This window comes from Sminthopsis crassicaudata, chromosome 5 (genome assembly GCF_048593235.1).
Source record: "Sminthopsis crassicaudata isolate SCR6 chromosome 5, ASM4859323v1, whole genome shotgun sequence".
In the NCBI taxonomy this organism is placed as follows: Eukaryota; Metazoa; Chordata; class Mammalia; order Dasyuromorphia; family Dasyuridae; genus Sminthopsis; species Sminthopsis crassicaudata.
In genome coordinates this window covers 66,949,504-66,964,537 of record NC_133621.1, presented here as the reverse complement: position 1 = coordinate 66,964,537, position 15,034 = coordinate 66,949,504, and the positions used below count along the sequence as shown (strand labels likewise).

Sequence of the window (15,034 nt, the reverse complement as noted above, 5' to 3'; positions counted from 1 at the left end):
TAATTTTTAAAGGGGGTTCTTATTTTGACATTCTCATTTCTGGGAGTTTCATTGTTTTGGTAATACTATTTCTCTCCTTGAAGATTTCTACTTTTTTTTCTTTTATCCCATTGTATGTATTCATATTAGGTCTCTCTCCCTCTTCTTTCCTAATTTAGGATATAGGTTATCTTCTGGTTTTTCTTTAAAGTTTCTTTTCCTTCCCATTCCTTTTGTTGTTGTTTTTAACTTTACTCGACACATTTCTTGTTTTCTTAAAAGATCTAAAGATAAATACATTCATATGTCTTATTGGAAGTCTGCTTATAAATTTTTCTTATAAGAATGATCTATGTGCAAATTAAAAGTATCTTTCATAAAAACTGGAAGAGGTAATGAGTAGCCTCTTGTAGAAGATTTTCCATAACAGAATCTATAAAAACACAGATTGACTTAGAGGTGTAGAGAATGTAAGCATCGACTATATTTATTGATTACCAAAAACAGGGGGGAAAGCTAATCTTGGATTAAAAAAAAACACTCTCAAACAGTATATTTCCTATGCATATGTTAAGTTCATACAATATTTCAACACATTTGTCAAGCATCTACTATGTTTAAAGTATTATGCTAAATGCTGAGAGGATAAAATGTTTAAGATAATCTCTGTCCTTCCTTACTTTATAGTCTAAGATAAGACACAAATACAAATAGCTTCGACATATAACAAAGCAGAGTGTTATAGAAAGTCTGGAGAGGGAAGTCATTATTAACCAAGAACACTTAAAATGGAGTAGAAACAATATGGGTTTCCCATGATAACCAAATAAAAGTTTCATAGGTAAAGTTGGGAGAAAGGCAACCCTAGGCAAATGGAATAGTGAGGGCCATGCTACAAAGATAGGAGGGTATGTAGTATAACCGGTGCCCAGAAAAGTAGACTAATGTGACTGGAACAAAAGTAGAGGGAGGTCAATTGTGAACTAACCCTGGAACTCTTGGATGGTGCTGGATTATAGAAAGCAATAGTCGACAAATAGTGGGCAAAGTAAATTTCATTTGGTAGCAATAGATGGAATTAGCTAAAGAGTGAAATGACTAGATTTATGCCAAGAAAAGTTTAAGATGTGATGGAAAAATCTCACACATGTAGAAATGGAAAAATAGGTGGGCTGGTTATGTCACAAGTATTAGATAATATATAGATAACTGAATTGTTGCATTAGGATCTACATAATATTAGAAGTGATTGAAGAAGGCTGAATGGGTTGGGATCTACACTGATAGAGGTGAGATGACAGATCTAATGAAATCTCAGGGTAGCATGTATGTTTTTTAAAAATAGTTTCTTTCTTCCAAAGAATTCATGGTATTAAAGACATTCAGTTTCCCCTGTCATACTTACTAGCTGTATACTTTAGACAAATCCTTAATCTCCATTGCTCTAAGTTGCTTTATTGGTTAAAAAAAGTATAATAATATCTATAAAATACTTACCTCAAATGATCTTGGATGGAGATCTTGGATCTTGGAAGGAGAAAATGTATGTAAAGCACTTTGCAAATTTAAGAGTTTGTTATCTAGTAGAATATAATTTCCATGAGGAAATTTCCTTTTCATCTTTGTATCCTTAGAATCTAGCACAATGCTAGCATATAGGTTATTTTACCATTCAAAAATGCTAAAACGAGATTAATGAAGAAGAGACAGGCTTGGAAAAGTAGATACTTAAACAGTAATATGAATATGGCAAAAAGAACAGGAGAAATTAATGATAAAAGCATCACAATTATTTCAGTAACCTGATTTATATTAGTAGATCAAATATAGTCATTTAGAAAATAGATAACAACTGGGATATATGATAATCAATCTCCAAGGAGAATGGTTATAACAGATGAAAACATCACGAAATCTGTAGTATAAAATTTGTAATTAAAATAGCTTCAAATAGCACAAGTCTGATTTTAGATCTGATCTGTGAAGAGCAATGTGTATGATGAAAAGAATGTTAGGAAATCTGGGGATGTGGGTTAGTATTCCATGTTAGTATGGCATGATTCTGTAAGTCACTTAATGTACCCCCAAATTAAAATTCTTCATCTGAAATAATAACTAGTATTTATAGAGCATTTAAATTTATGTATAATGAGGATAATAAAATATCTTCACAGGATTGTTGTGAAGATCAAATGAGATAATATATATAAAACAAGCTGCAAATTTTAAAATACTATATAAAAAGTATTATTGTTGTTATATGTAAAAATGATAATGATATTATTTTTACTACCTATCATGGAGCTGTGAGATAGGTGTTTTATTTAAAAAAATTTAAAGTTCTCTACAAATGTGAGCTGTTATATTATCTGTGAATTTTCTATATACCTTATATTTCTGCATTCACATTCATTTTAGAAATTTTGTGTCCATTTTTAGGTTTATTAATATTTCTCTTAGTGAGTGATCAGGAGAAATTTGTTAGAGTTTCTGATAAGATTTTTATGACTTTAGAGGTTGAACCTTGCTTAAATGAACTTCTTATCTGTCATTTTCATTGGTCTCCGTCTCTCAGAGTGAAAATTTCTTCTCTGTCTCTCAGAGTAATTGAGAATATCTTAAAAAGGCAAAGATTCATTTGAAAACTTAGACTATTTCTGAATTAATTTACAATCTCTCTTAGGTCTCAGGGTTTTTGCACAGTTCAGTGACTTTGCAGATATAGGTTTTAAATTGATTAATTCAAATCAGCTGGACTAACTACTTCACTACCAACCTTACCAACAATGCTATACTGTACCTGTTTTACTGCAGCTTCTCCATTATTTGTCATCTTTTTCATTTTTTTGTCACTTTAACAATTCAATAGTGTGAGATGGACCCTCAGCATTGCTTCAAGATGCTTTTCTTAGAGAATTCTCTAAGGTTTTGAACTTTTTAAAAATATGACTATTAGTAACTTGGATTTCTTTCCTTTATATCCTTTGACCATTGATAAATTGAGGAATGACTCTTATTCTTGTAAATTTAAATCATTTACTGATGTAGCTGATAATGTACAGACTACCAGGCATAGTAGACCTAAAACATTTTTATACTGATTTAACTATGGCTAACAGGGTAATACTAAACATGACGATGGTGAGGCTTTAAGTTTGAAAGAATGAGAGCCACTGAATCAACAATCCATATTCATTTAGTTGGATTTCCCACCCTGACATTTTCATGCCAACAATAATAATTTTCTTAACCAAGGAAAGAATTGATTCTAATGTATGGATGAGCTAAATAAAGATAAGCCAGGCTGTAAAATTCACTAGCTATAAAGTAGTAGTAGAGTTAGACTGATTTTTCCTTGAATTCGGGAAATAAAAAAAAATTGTGGTCCTTATAAAGCACACTGAAAAATAGCTCATTTTAGCTTTTCCTTGGCAGTTGCTCTAATAAAGTTGCCTACTCAAAGTGTGAGTCTTTAATTTTCCATCTTTTCAACATATGATTTTGAATATAAACCACAATTTGGAGCTTCATCTTTCTGCTGCTAAAGTTTTGAAAGATACATTCCTCATTATTATTGGGGATTTGTTTAGTATATACCTTCGATGATAATTATGAGGGCTATAACTTAACTTGTGGTATCCATCATGCCAAACAGAAAAGAATAGAAATATAAGGGCATTGGGCTCATATAGGTCTAGCAAAAGAAAAAAAAAGATTTACAAAGGAGTTACTTAATTCTGACTATTCAAATACAGCAAGCAATTTCATTTCTAATTGTGCCCTCATGAACGGCTCAGAAACTGAAAAGTATCAAGCTTATTTATAATAAGCCATCTTTACTTTCACCTTTCATGTAATGAAAAAAGAAAGCAAATGAAAATCTAGAAAACAGATTGTTCTGACTTTTCACTACTCATTCTCCCAGATACTTTTTAATTTTTAAAAATTCAATTTATTTTAGTTGCTGGTAGTTTTTATTTTTATTTTATGCTTGCTTTCCCCCCCTTATTCTAGGGGCAATAGTTAACATTAGATATTAAAACACCTTCAAGAGGAATATAGAAAGCCGTCTATCCTCAGTATTTTGGACATCTGTGTGCTTGGCATCAGAGGCTTGAATCAGTTGATTTATCAAGGCCTCTTCCAAGTTTATTCTTCTATAATACTATAATAGCACAATATAATAGACTAAAATTTATTTAAATTTAAGATGTCATTTTTTGCTTGGCAATGCATAGAAACTTTAAAGATTCTAGAGCTAGGAAAAGAAAAACTAACTGGTACACACAGTATGTGCTGAAAGCAAACAGGGCATGGTGCCCACACACAAAAAAAGTAGACATTGCTCATCCATGTTATTTATGAAATTTTCCCCTGGGGAAAGTTACCTTTGTGGTCTTACAAGCAGTAAGTACATTTCCCCAGTCAGTCACACAAAGTTCAATCCCTTGAAGTTCTCTTGAAATATTTCCACATTATGGTTAAGCACTGTGAGTTTTGAATGCCTTCCAGGATTTCTTGAATCAAATCTAAACTTCTAGATTTGCAGATTTCAGCTTGACAGGCCAACTCCATTCCCTGCCATCAGGCAATGTGGAAAGCTTAGCAGCATTGGGTACAATAGGTTTCACCTCTAATTTTGGAACTGGGAAAATGTTTTTCCTTGACAAACTTGGATTTACTTTTGGACAATTCCATTGTACTTGGCAGCTTCTGAACCAGAAATAATAACATAAATTAGCTAAAAGTAGAAAAGAACTATTCACCTCACCATTCAAAGCCTTCTAAAAGTATAGGACAAATGATTAAAAAAAAAGATACAAAGGACAAAAATTGTTGGGGAAGAAAGAAATGTCTTTAATAGTCTTAAGGCTTTGTAATGAAAAGGAAAGAATCCTCAGCTAACATTTTAATATTTAAAACTTTGAAAGAAATGTGATGTTAAAAAACCAATAGAATTTGACATGAAGAGATGTAAGTTTTCTGTTTCTATCCAATTCTCCATTTCTTTTAATTCACCTCTCCTTCCCCCCTATCCTGAATTAAGTTTTTTTTTTTGGCATTACCTCCATGCTTAAACATCTTTGGGGAAAGATGTAAAGTTATTGTACTTAGTTATTGACTTAAGATTTTGAATATTAAGTAAGCATGTGATTATAATAGCTTGCCCCAATTTCTCTTATTCTTTTTGGAGGGTGGGATCATTAATCAGACTACAGGAACTAAACCCATCAAATTAGGCTATGGAGTCTTAAAAAGGATTCTGAAGAAAAATTTTTTAGGAGACAGACATACGTACACAGAGAGAGAGGGGGGAGAGGGAAGGAGGGAGGGAGGGAAACAGAGAGAGAGGAGAGGAGAGGAGAGAGAGAGGGGTGGGAAGAGAGAGAGAGAGAGAGAGAGAGAGAGAGAGAGAGAGAGAGAGAGAGAGAGAGAGAGAGAGAGAGAGAGAGAGAGAGTGGGAGGGAGGGAGGGAGGGTCAAGAAGGGAGAGAGAGGGAGGGAGGGAGGAAGAGAGAGATTATTTTTTTTGATTATGTCTCTGATTTCCTAGGTATAGGGAAATACCAGATAGGGAAACTTCTTCTACCAATGAATACCAGCTGCTGCCTATGACTCATAGAGAGTTGCCAGGGACATTAATAGGGTAAGTTGATCATACAGCCAGTATGTGTCAGAGTCTGAGTTCCCAGAGGTCAGCTGGTTATTATACCACATTTTCTTTACTGACCACATGTTATAAAGATCCTAGATGTATGGAGGCTAGAACATTAGAGCTGGTTATCATCCTTTGAATCTGACAAGTTAGTATTGATGTGCAATTAATGAGGAAAAATCCACCCTCCAGGTAACAGGAGGGTCCCGGCTGTGTCCACATGTTACATCATGGTTACAAGAATAAGTGAATCTTCAATAATTCCTTCATGCCGGCCTCCCTCCAGCAGTAAGCCTCATGCAGCTCAGCCCTGGGCAATGGTGTCAGCTTAATGCTGGGGTTGAAGGGGCTATGTTTCTACTTTTCTGATACTCTTCAGCAGCAATATGGAGACTGCTTACTGTGTTACCTATAGGCAGCATCCCTGTGAAATACTCCCAAGTTCTTTCTCTACTCTCACTTAATTAACAAGCTTATGTTAATAATAAAAATATTTTATATAAGTCAATCATCTCTATAGGCTCCATATTTTCAGATTCTAAGGTTTTTGTTTTTTTAATTCTTGTCCAGATTTGGAATATTCATGGGAAATTTAAACTGGATAAAGTCATTGGCAGAAAAGAGAAGTAAAAGAGGTAATTGCCTAAGAATTGGGTCAAGTAGAGCTATGGAAAAAAATGATAATGGTACCTCATAATAGTAATAGTAATTAATAGAGCACTTTTTAGATTTGCAAATCACTTTTATTTGATCCTCTTTACTACTCTGTAAGGGAGGAGCTATTATTATTTCTTTCTTCCACAAAAGGAAACTGACACAGGTTATATGGTTTGCTCAGGGTCACACAGCTAATAGATGCCTGAGGCAGAATTTGAATGCTCTTTTCCTGATTCTGAGTTCAGCATGTGCACTTGGTACCATTCCTAGGCAGTAATTGAAAGATATGATTTTCCTCCTTTTCCTTCCTCCATGATATCAATGAAACAATATAGCATAATGGAGGGAGGCTTCAAACTTGGATTATAATCCTAACTATGTCATCAATTTGCCATGTGACTTTGGGCAAGTCTTTTAATCAATTTTGGCCTCAATTTAATCATCTGGAAAGTGTGGGTTGGTGAATATTTAAAAAAACATTTCTTTTTGTCAAATTGAATTAAAGTCCTTTCCAGCTGTAAAATTCTGTAACTTTAGTCTATGGTATTTTTCCCTGGGCCTGGAATTAATCTAGTGAATCCAGGAACACATCTGGTTCTACGAAGATCTACGGACTACAGTGTAAGAGCCAAAGATAACCCATCATCTTTCTTAATCCATTTTGTCAGAGACAGGTGGTGTGTATGCTTCTCCCCCATCTCTCCCAGGACTGCCTGTCCCTTTCAGCCAATCAAGCATCAAGAGCTTGGAAGAGGCAAAAGATGGATGTCTTCTTTAGACTGATCCTTGCTCTCTTTTCCCAGCATATCTTCATTATTCCCATTCTTTCCAGCTGTTACCTTTTAGCATATTCCCTAAAGCAGAATGAAAAGAAAGTGGAAGGAGACCATTGGAATGATTGGGGTGGGGGAAGAGGTGGCCAGAATTTATGACTATTCAATTGTTTTCCAAGTCCTCATGACCAAAAGTCATAGAATTGGATAAATCCATCCCTGGAAAATGTGATCTAGAAAACAATGCAGCCCCAATAGGTAGATAGTAAAGGATTTAAAAAGTATCTCCTTGGTCTCATATTATACTTCAAAGGGCTTTTTTCAACTTATTATTGGCTCTTCGACCATTCGATGATTATTTATTTTATTTCTCCCATAAAGGACAATATGTTAAGGTTTTTTAAGGGGAAATTATTTTTGGAATGCATTTAGTGCACTCTACTTAAAATTCATATTAGAACAACTATTTTAAGTATAATGAAGTACTGTTTTAAATAATTTCATTTTTTAGGGATCAGATAACTACTCTAAATTTACATACCAGCTATGTAAATGGATTGAAGTGATCTTTTCATTTTTCTGAACATAAGAATGGCATACAAGTTGAGGTATCTATATACAATGGGCTTCCAGAACTTTCAATTGAGAGGAAAGTTTAGCCCTGGGTCTTGTTAGAGAATCCTCTTTGGCACCGATAGGATGAGGATTAGTCTCTGAGGAATCTTTACAGAAAGACATAAAGGGTATATATTATTCTCCTATGATGAAATATGAAATATATATTTAGTCTGGAGAAGAGAAGGCTGTAGAGGAACTCAGTAACAACCTTAAGGTTATGATGGGTCAATAAACCAAGGACAATGATCTAATGCTCTCCACCTCTGAGGGGATGTAAGCCACAACTGCAACAAAGGAGGGACTTAGATGAGAGGAACTCTGTTCTGTGGACGGTGAGTTCTTGAGCCTGACTTGTCCATCTCTAAGTGCTGCAGTGCTGTGTCCACATAGAAATTCCCTTAGGCCCTACATGTCATGGTTGGCTACTAGGATGGTGCCATGTTCTTCCTTCTGTCTGCTTTTGTACCTAGCTGTAACCTGTGTTCTGAAGGTCTTATTCCAATTCCACTTTCTTTAATGAGTTACTGTGTCCCTTGGGGGGTCTAAGTGTAGGCCTGAGTGCTTGAGAGCTTGTCTTTCTTGTTTTGTAGGTCATGAGCTCCACTTTTCATTCCACTTGTAGTAACCTTAGATAAGCCACTTAATTTTTCTGGGCCTCATTTTTCTTCATCTTTAAAATAAGGGGGTTGGACTTCATAATCTCTAAGGTCCCTTCCAGCTTTAAATCCTATAATCCTATGACCTAGTTCTTTTAGTCTAATGGAGAATATAGAACATTAGCAAAATACTAAAAATGCAAGTTTAATCCTAGCTTGTCTTTCAGGTAAATTCTTTAAAGGTATACTGGCTAAATCCACAAATCTTCTGGCCATATTCCATCATAAATCAGCTTCTATTTCAGTGAGAAATGTATCATTGAGTTTTATTTTAATCAATTATCTTGTAAAAATTCATAATTCCAACTAATTGTCAAAGTTATGTTTTTAGAGGCTTGGTAATCAACAATTAACATTTTTTTTCAAAAACATGTTAAAATATGTTAAATCCAATATATGTACACATATTTATACAATAATCTTTCTGCACAAGAATAATCAGATCAAAAAGGGAAAAAATAAGAAAGAAAACAAAATGCAAGCAAACAACATCAAAAAGAGTGAAAAGGCTATGCTGTGATCAATATTTAGTTCCCACAGTCCTCTCTCTAGGTGCAGATGGCTCTCTCCATCACAAAACCATTGGAACTGGTCTGAATCATTGCATTGTTGAAGAGAGTCATGTCCATCAGAATTGATCATCATATAATCTTGTTGCTGTGCACAATGATCTCCTGGTTCTGCTCACTTCACTCAGCATCAGTTCATGTAAATCTCTCCAGGTTTTTCTGAAATCATCCTGCTCATCATTTATTACAGAATAGTATTCCATAGCATTCGTATACCATAATTTATTCAGCCATTCTCCAACTGATGGTCATCCATTCAGTTTCCAGTTTCTTGCCTATTACCTACATTGTCAAGTTACTATGAACTTATATTATGAAATAGTAATTCATAAATTAGTCACCTATCAAAGACCTGAGATAGTGTCACAGGATAAGTAAGTTTTCTTTTTTAAATTAAAGTTTATTTCTTCAATAAAAAAGTATTTACTTTATTGCATTCCCATTCCTCTCTCCCACCTTTGTAACATGTCCAAAGAATATGCTTCATTCTTAATGTTTAGTCAATTCCTTCTCTATCTCTCTGTAGAAAATGGATGACATTCTTCATCACTAGAGTTCTAGATTCATGAAGGATCATTGCACTCATCAGAGATCTTAAACTTTTGAAAGCAGTTTAGAACAATATCCCCAAAAGTACAAAAACTATGTGTGCTATTTGATTCAACAATATTGCTATGAGGTTGATAATATAAAGAAATCAAAGAAAGGAAAAGGTAGTATATGTGGGAGCAAGCTTTCAAAGAAGAAAAAGGGGAGAAAGGCTTAGAATATGCAACACTATGCAGTCATGGCTTAAACTGGGGAGATGGCTGGGTGGATAACATGGTAGATGAGGCAGGGGGATAAGGAGAGGATTCTAGTACTGAAGAGAAGATTGCAGAAAGAGGAGTAGGGAAGGAACTAAAGATGAACTTTGTCTTCTTTATTTATGATTCTGTGATTTATGATCCTGATTGATAGAACATAGTGAAAGTGGTTTTGTTTAGATTTTGTTTGTGATTTCTTTGGGTAAGAAATTCTTGTTGCTGTGGAGACTGATCACGAGTATCAGCCTGAGTGCTGAGATTTGTAGTCATTTGCCCCTGGTCACTCAGTAGTCTGTGTCAGAGGCTGGAGTTCTATTTATCTCTTCCTGATTTCAGTACCACTCTCCTTTCCACAATGTCTCTCTTAATCTAAAATGTATGAATTTCAAGCTATTCTTCAATTGATAAATGGTCAAAGGATATGAATAGGCAACTTGCAGATGAAGAAATTAAAACCATTTCTAGTCATATGAAAAAATGTTCTAAATCACTATTGATCAGAGAAATGCAAATTAAGACAACTCTGAGGTACCACTACATACCTCAGAGATTGGCTAAGATGAGAGAAAAAGATAATAATGATGAATGTTGGAGGGGATGTGGGAAAACTGGGACACTGATATATTGTTGGTGAAGTTGTGAATTATCCAGCCATTCTGGAGAGCAGTTTGGAATTATGCTCAAAAAGTTATCAAACTATACATACCTTTTGATCCAGCAGTGTTTTTTGTTTGTTTGTTTGTTTGTTTGTTTGTTTGTTTGTTTTTGCTGAAGCAATTGGAGTTAAGTGACTTGCCCAGGGTCACACATCCAAAAAGTATTAAGTGCCTGAGATCAAATTTGAACTCAGGTCCTCCTGACTTGAGGGCTGGTGCTCTATCCACTGTACCACTGAGTTGCCCTTTCTAGCAGTGTTTCCACTGAGCCTATATCCCAAAGTGATCTTAAAGGAGGGAAAGGGACTCACATGTGGCAGCCCTTTTGTAGTGATTGGAAACTGGAAACTGAATGGATGCCCATTAATTGGAGAATGGCTGAATAACTTATTGTGTATGAATGTTATGGAATCTTATAGTTCTGTAAGAAAGGATGATTTCAGAGAAGCTTGGAGAACCCTACATGAACTAATGCTGAGTGAAATGAGCAGAACCAGGAGATCCAGGGCAACAACACTATATGAGGATCAATTCTGATGGATGTGGCCATCTTCAACAATGAGATGATTCAGACCAGTTTCAATGGTTTTGTGATGGAGAGAGCCATCCACACCCAGAGAGAGGACTGTGGGGACTGAGTGTGGATCACAACATAGCATTTTCACTTTTGTTATTTGCTTGAATTTTATTTTCTTTCTCATTTTTCTTCCTTTTTGATCAGATTGTTCTTATGCAGCATGATAATTGTATAAATATTTATACCTATATTCAATTTACATAATTTTGCCATGTTTAACATGTGTTAGATTACTTGTCATCTAGGGGAGGGGGTAGGGAGGAAGGGGGGAATTGGAGCTCTAAAGTTTCGATGTTCAAAAATTATCCTTGCATATGTTTTGAAAATAAAAAGCTTCAAGGAAAAAAAGAAGAAAAAGAAAGAAAAAGAAGAAAATGTATGAATTTTTAAAATATGCTCCCCCATTCTTAAAAAATTCTGCTGAACTTTCTGGTCCCTCTACTGGTACATGACATTGATGACCCTCTACTGTTACCTCCTTCTGTTCCTCCTTCTAACTCTACTATTCTGGAGCATAGCTTCTAGATGTGGAGTTGAAAGGAACCTCGAATATCATCTGGTCAATCCCTCAACTTTACAGAGGAGAATTACAAGGCCTATAGATGTTAAATGGTTATCCCCAGGTCCGTGGTAGTAAGTCATGGAGGTAGAATTTGAACCCAGATCTTTCGACTCAAGAGTCTGAGCTCTTTCCCCTGTGCAGTACTGTATCCAGTCATGTAACTTGATCTGTGGCATTATCATTCGTTCATCTTGTCTCCTATCTTCAAAAATTTAAGACTGTATGAAAAATCTCTCTCCTTTATTTCTCTTACCCAGTCAATTGCCAAAATTCTGTCAATTCCTCTATCTCAGCATCTCTTATATCACTTGATAAAGTAGAAAACAGCACTAGGTTTAGAGCCAAAGAACAGTGTGAATCCTAGCTCTGACACTTAATACCTGGGCAAGTCAAGTCATCTCTATGGGACTCAGTTTCCTCAAATAGAAAGATTTGGCACTGACCTCTAAGAATTCTTCCAACTACAAGGTCTTAAGTGTAATATTCTACTCTAAAATGTAATGTTCTCTGGGAGCAGGTTTCTTGGGGGTCTTCTGGAGGCAGCCTTAGTTTCAGTTCAGTAATCACCCCAAATGCAGCCAGGGGTTAAAGTCCAAATCCTTTATTGTCTCCTTCAAAGTCTTGTCTCCTTCACTTGGGGCTCGGCTAGTTTTCTGGTGGCCTTCGGGATCTTAGTTTCAGTGTTCTCCACAGGTCATCTTGCCACCACTTCTCTGTCTTCCCTACTTCTGATTCTGGCTAAATAACCATTGTCTCTATCAATTCCAGTTACAATTAGCACCTTGTAAGAATCCTTGTTTCAACTTCAGAGTTCTGGTCCATAACACTTAAGATCTTCTCTTTTCCCACTGCCACTACTTTAACTTGATCTCTCATTAATAACCACCTGGATTATTTTGATATCCTTCTTACTAGTCTTCCTGCTGTTGACTCCTATTCATCCTTAATCTAGAATTGTCCTTCCTCCCTCCCTCCCTCCCTCCCTCCCTTCCTTCCTTCCCTCCTTCCTTCCTTCCTCCTTATCTCCCTCTTTCCTTCCCTCCCTCCTTCTTTCCCTCTCTCCCTCCCTCTTTTCCTCCCTCTCTTTCCTTCCTTCCTTCCTTCCTTCCTTCCTTCCTTCCTTCCTTCCTTCCTTCCTTCCTTCCTTCCTTCCTTCCTTCCTTCCTTCCTCCTTCCTTCCTTCCTCCTTATCTCCCTCTTTCCTTCCCTCCCTCCTTCTTTCCCTCTCTCCCTCCCCTCTCTCCCTCCCTCTTTCCCTCCCTCTCTTTCCTTCCTTCCTTCCTTCCTTCCTTCCTTCCTTCCTTCCTTCCTTCCTTCCTTCCTTCCTTCCTTCCTTCCTTCCTTCCTTCCTCCTTATCTCCCTCTTTCCTTCCCTCCCTCCTTCCCTCCCTCCCCCTCTCTCTTTCTCTCTTTTCTTTCTTTCTTTCTTTCTTTCTTTCTTTCTTTCTTTCTTTCTTTCTTTCTTTCTTTCTTTCTTTCTTTCTTTCTTTCTTTCTTTCTTTCTTTCTTTCTTTCTTTCTTTCTTTCTTTCTTTCTTTCTTTCTTTCTTTCTTTCTTTCTTTCTTTCTTTCTTTCTTTCTTTCTTTCTTTCTTTCTTTCTTTCTTTCTTTCTTCCTTTTTTGCAAGGCAATTGGGGTTAATTGACCTATTTAAAGTCACACAACTAATAAGTGTCAAGTGTTTGAGGCCTGATTTGAATTCAGGTTGTCCTGACTTCAGAGTTGGTATTTTACTTACCTAGCTGAACCATCTAGCTGCCCCTCTAACCCATTTTCAATCTTATATTGTAATATTCCTTTCATGCAAATCAAATAAAATTATGTTCTGTCCCTACAAATAGGTCTTTGCACATGGTTTTCCTAGGGCTACAATGTCTTCTTTCTCATTTTTCCCCTACAAAGTTCCACCCTATTCTTTATAACTCAACTGATAAATTAAGACAACTCTGAGATATCACTACACACCTGTCAGATTGGCTAAGAGGACAGGAAAAAATAATGATGATTGTTGGAGGGGATGTGGGAAAATTGGAACACTGATGCATTGTTGGTGGAGTTGTGAAAGAATCCCACTATTCTGGAGAGCAATCTGGAATTATGCCCCAAAAGTTATCAAACTGTGCATACCCTTTGATCCAGCAGTGCTACTACGGGCTTATATCCCAAGGAAATACTAAAGAAGGGAAAGGGATGCACATGTGCAAAAAATGTTTGTGTCAGCCCTCTTTGTAGGACTAGAAACTGGAAACTGAATGGATGCTCATCAGTTGAAGAATGGCTGAATAAATTATGGTATATGAATGTTATGGAATATTATTGTTCTGTAAGAAATGACCAGCAGGAGGAATACAGAGAGGCCTGGAAAGACTTACATGAACTGATGCTGAGTGAAATGAGCAGAACCAGGAGATCATTATAAACTTCAACAACAATACTGCATGAAGATGTATTCTGATGGAAGTGGATAGCTTTGACAAAGAGAAGATCTAATTCAGTTCCAATTGATCAATGATGGACAGAACCAGCTACACCCAGAGAAGGAACACTGGGGAACGAATGTAAACTGTTTGCATTTTTGTTTTTCTTCCCAGGTAATTTTTACCTTCTGAATCCAGTTCTTCTTGTGCAACAAGAGAACTGTACTGTTCTGCACACATCTATTGTATCTAGGTATAAGGGGTTGAAACACTTGAGTCAATGCACTGAGGTTGGACAAATGGTCACTTGAGGCTAATTACTGATTGGACAATACTCTATAAGAATATGCTTGGAAAATGGCTCTTCCCACTATCCTGTGCTGGCCCAAACGTTTGGTGTATGCAGAGAATTGTGGGAGGGACTAGGAGGTGGAGGGAGACTAGACAGGGTTACTTCTTCGAGAGATGAGGAGATGAGGTCTCAGAGATCCTATGCGTCCACTCTCTTCACTTCTACCGCTAAAGATCAAAAATAAAGACTTTTGCTTATCCTCACTCCGGCTGATTCTAAGGTACCCAGGGTGCTAACGTGGTCCCCACATCTAGGATATACTATAACATATTTAACATGTATAAGACTGCCTGCCATCTAGGGGAAGGGGTGGAGGGAGAGAAGGGAAAAGTTGGAACAGAAGTGAGTGCAAGGGATAATGTTGTAAAAAATTATCCATGCATATATTCTGTCCATAAAAAGTTATTAAAAAAAAAGAATGAAGGAGGAGATAATCCTATTGTCTTGCTTCATCCTGCAAGATTGAGTTATCCTTGGTGTTCACAATTTATAAACCCCACCCTTTGCCCTTCTCAGTATTGGTAGGAACAAAAACCTCCTCAATTGAAGGAAATTCCCAGGTGAGTTAGTTCTTTGTTTATGATCCAAATGCACTCCTTTGGACTTATCCATCATGACTCTTTGCTGGGGACCTTCTCTTCTCTTCCATTTCAATTTCCTTTTGTGTACTATCTTTACCTATTAGATTGTAAATTCCTTCTCTCTCTCTCTCTCTCTCTCTCTCTCTCTCTCTCTCTCTCTCTCTCTCTCTCTCTCTC

At 36.3% G+C, this 15,034-nt stretch overlaps 1 long non-coding RNA gene across 1 annotated transcript in view; it reads left to right on the top strand.

Annotated features, from left to right (window-relative positions):
• LOC141542562 (uncharacterized) overlaps positions 1 to 15,034 on the top strand; it is a 108,564-nt gene that overhangs the window by 45,030 nt on the left and 48,500 nt on the right. The window lies entirely within an intron of this gene.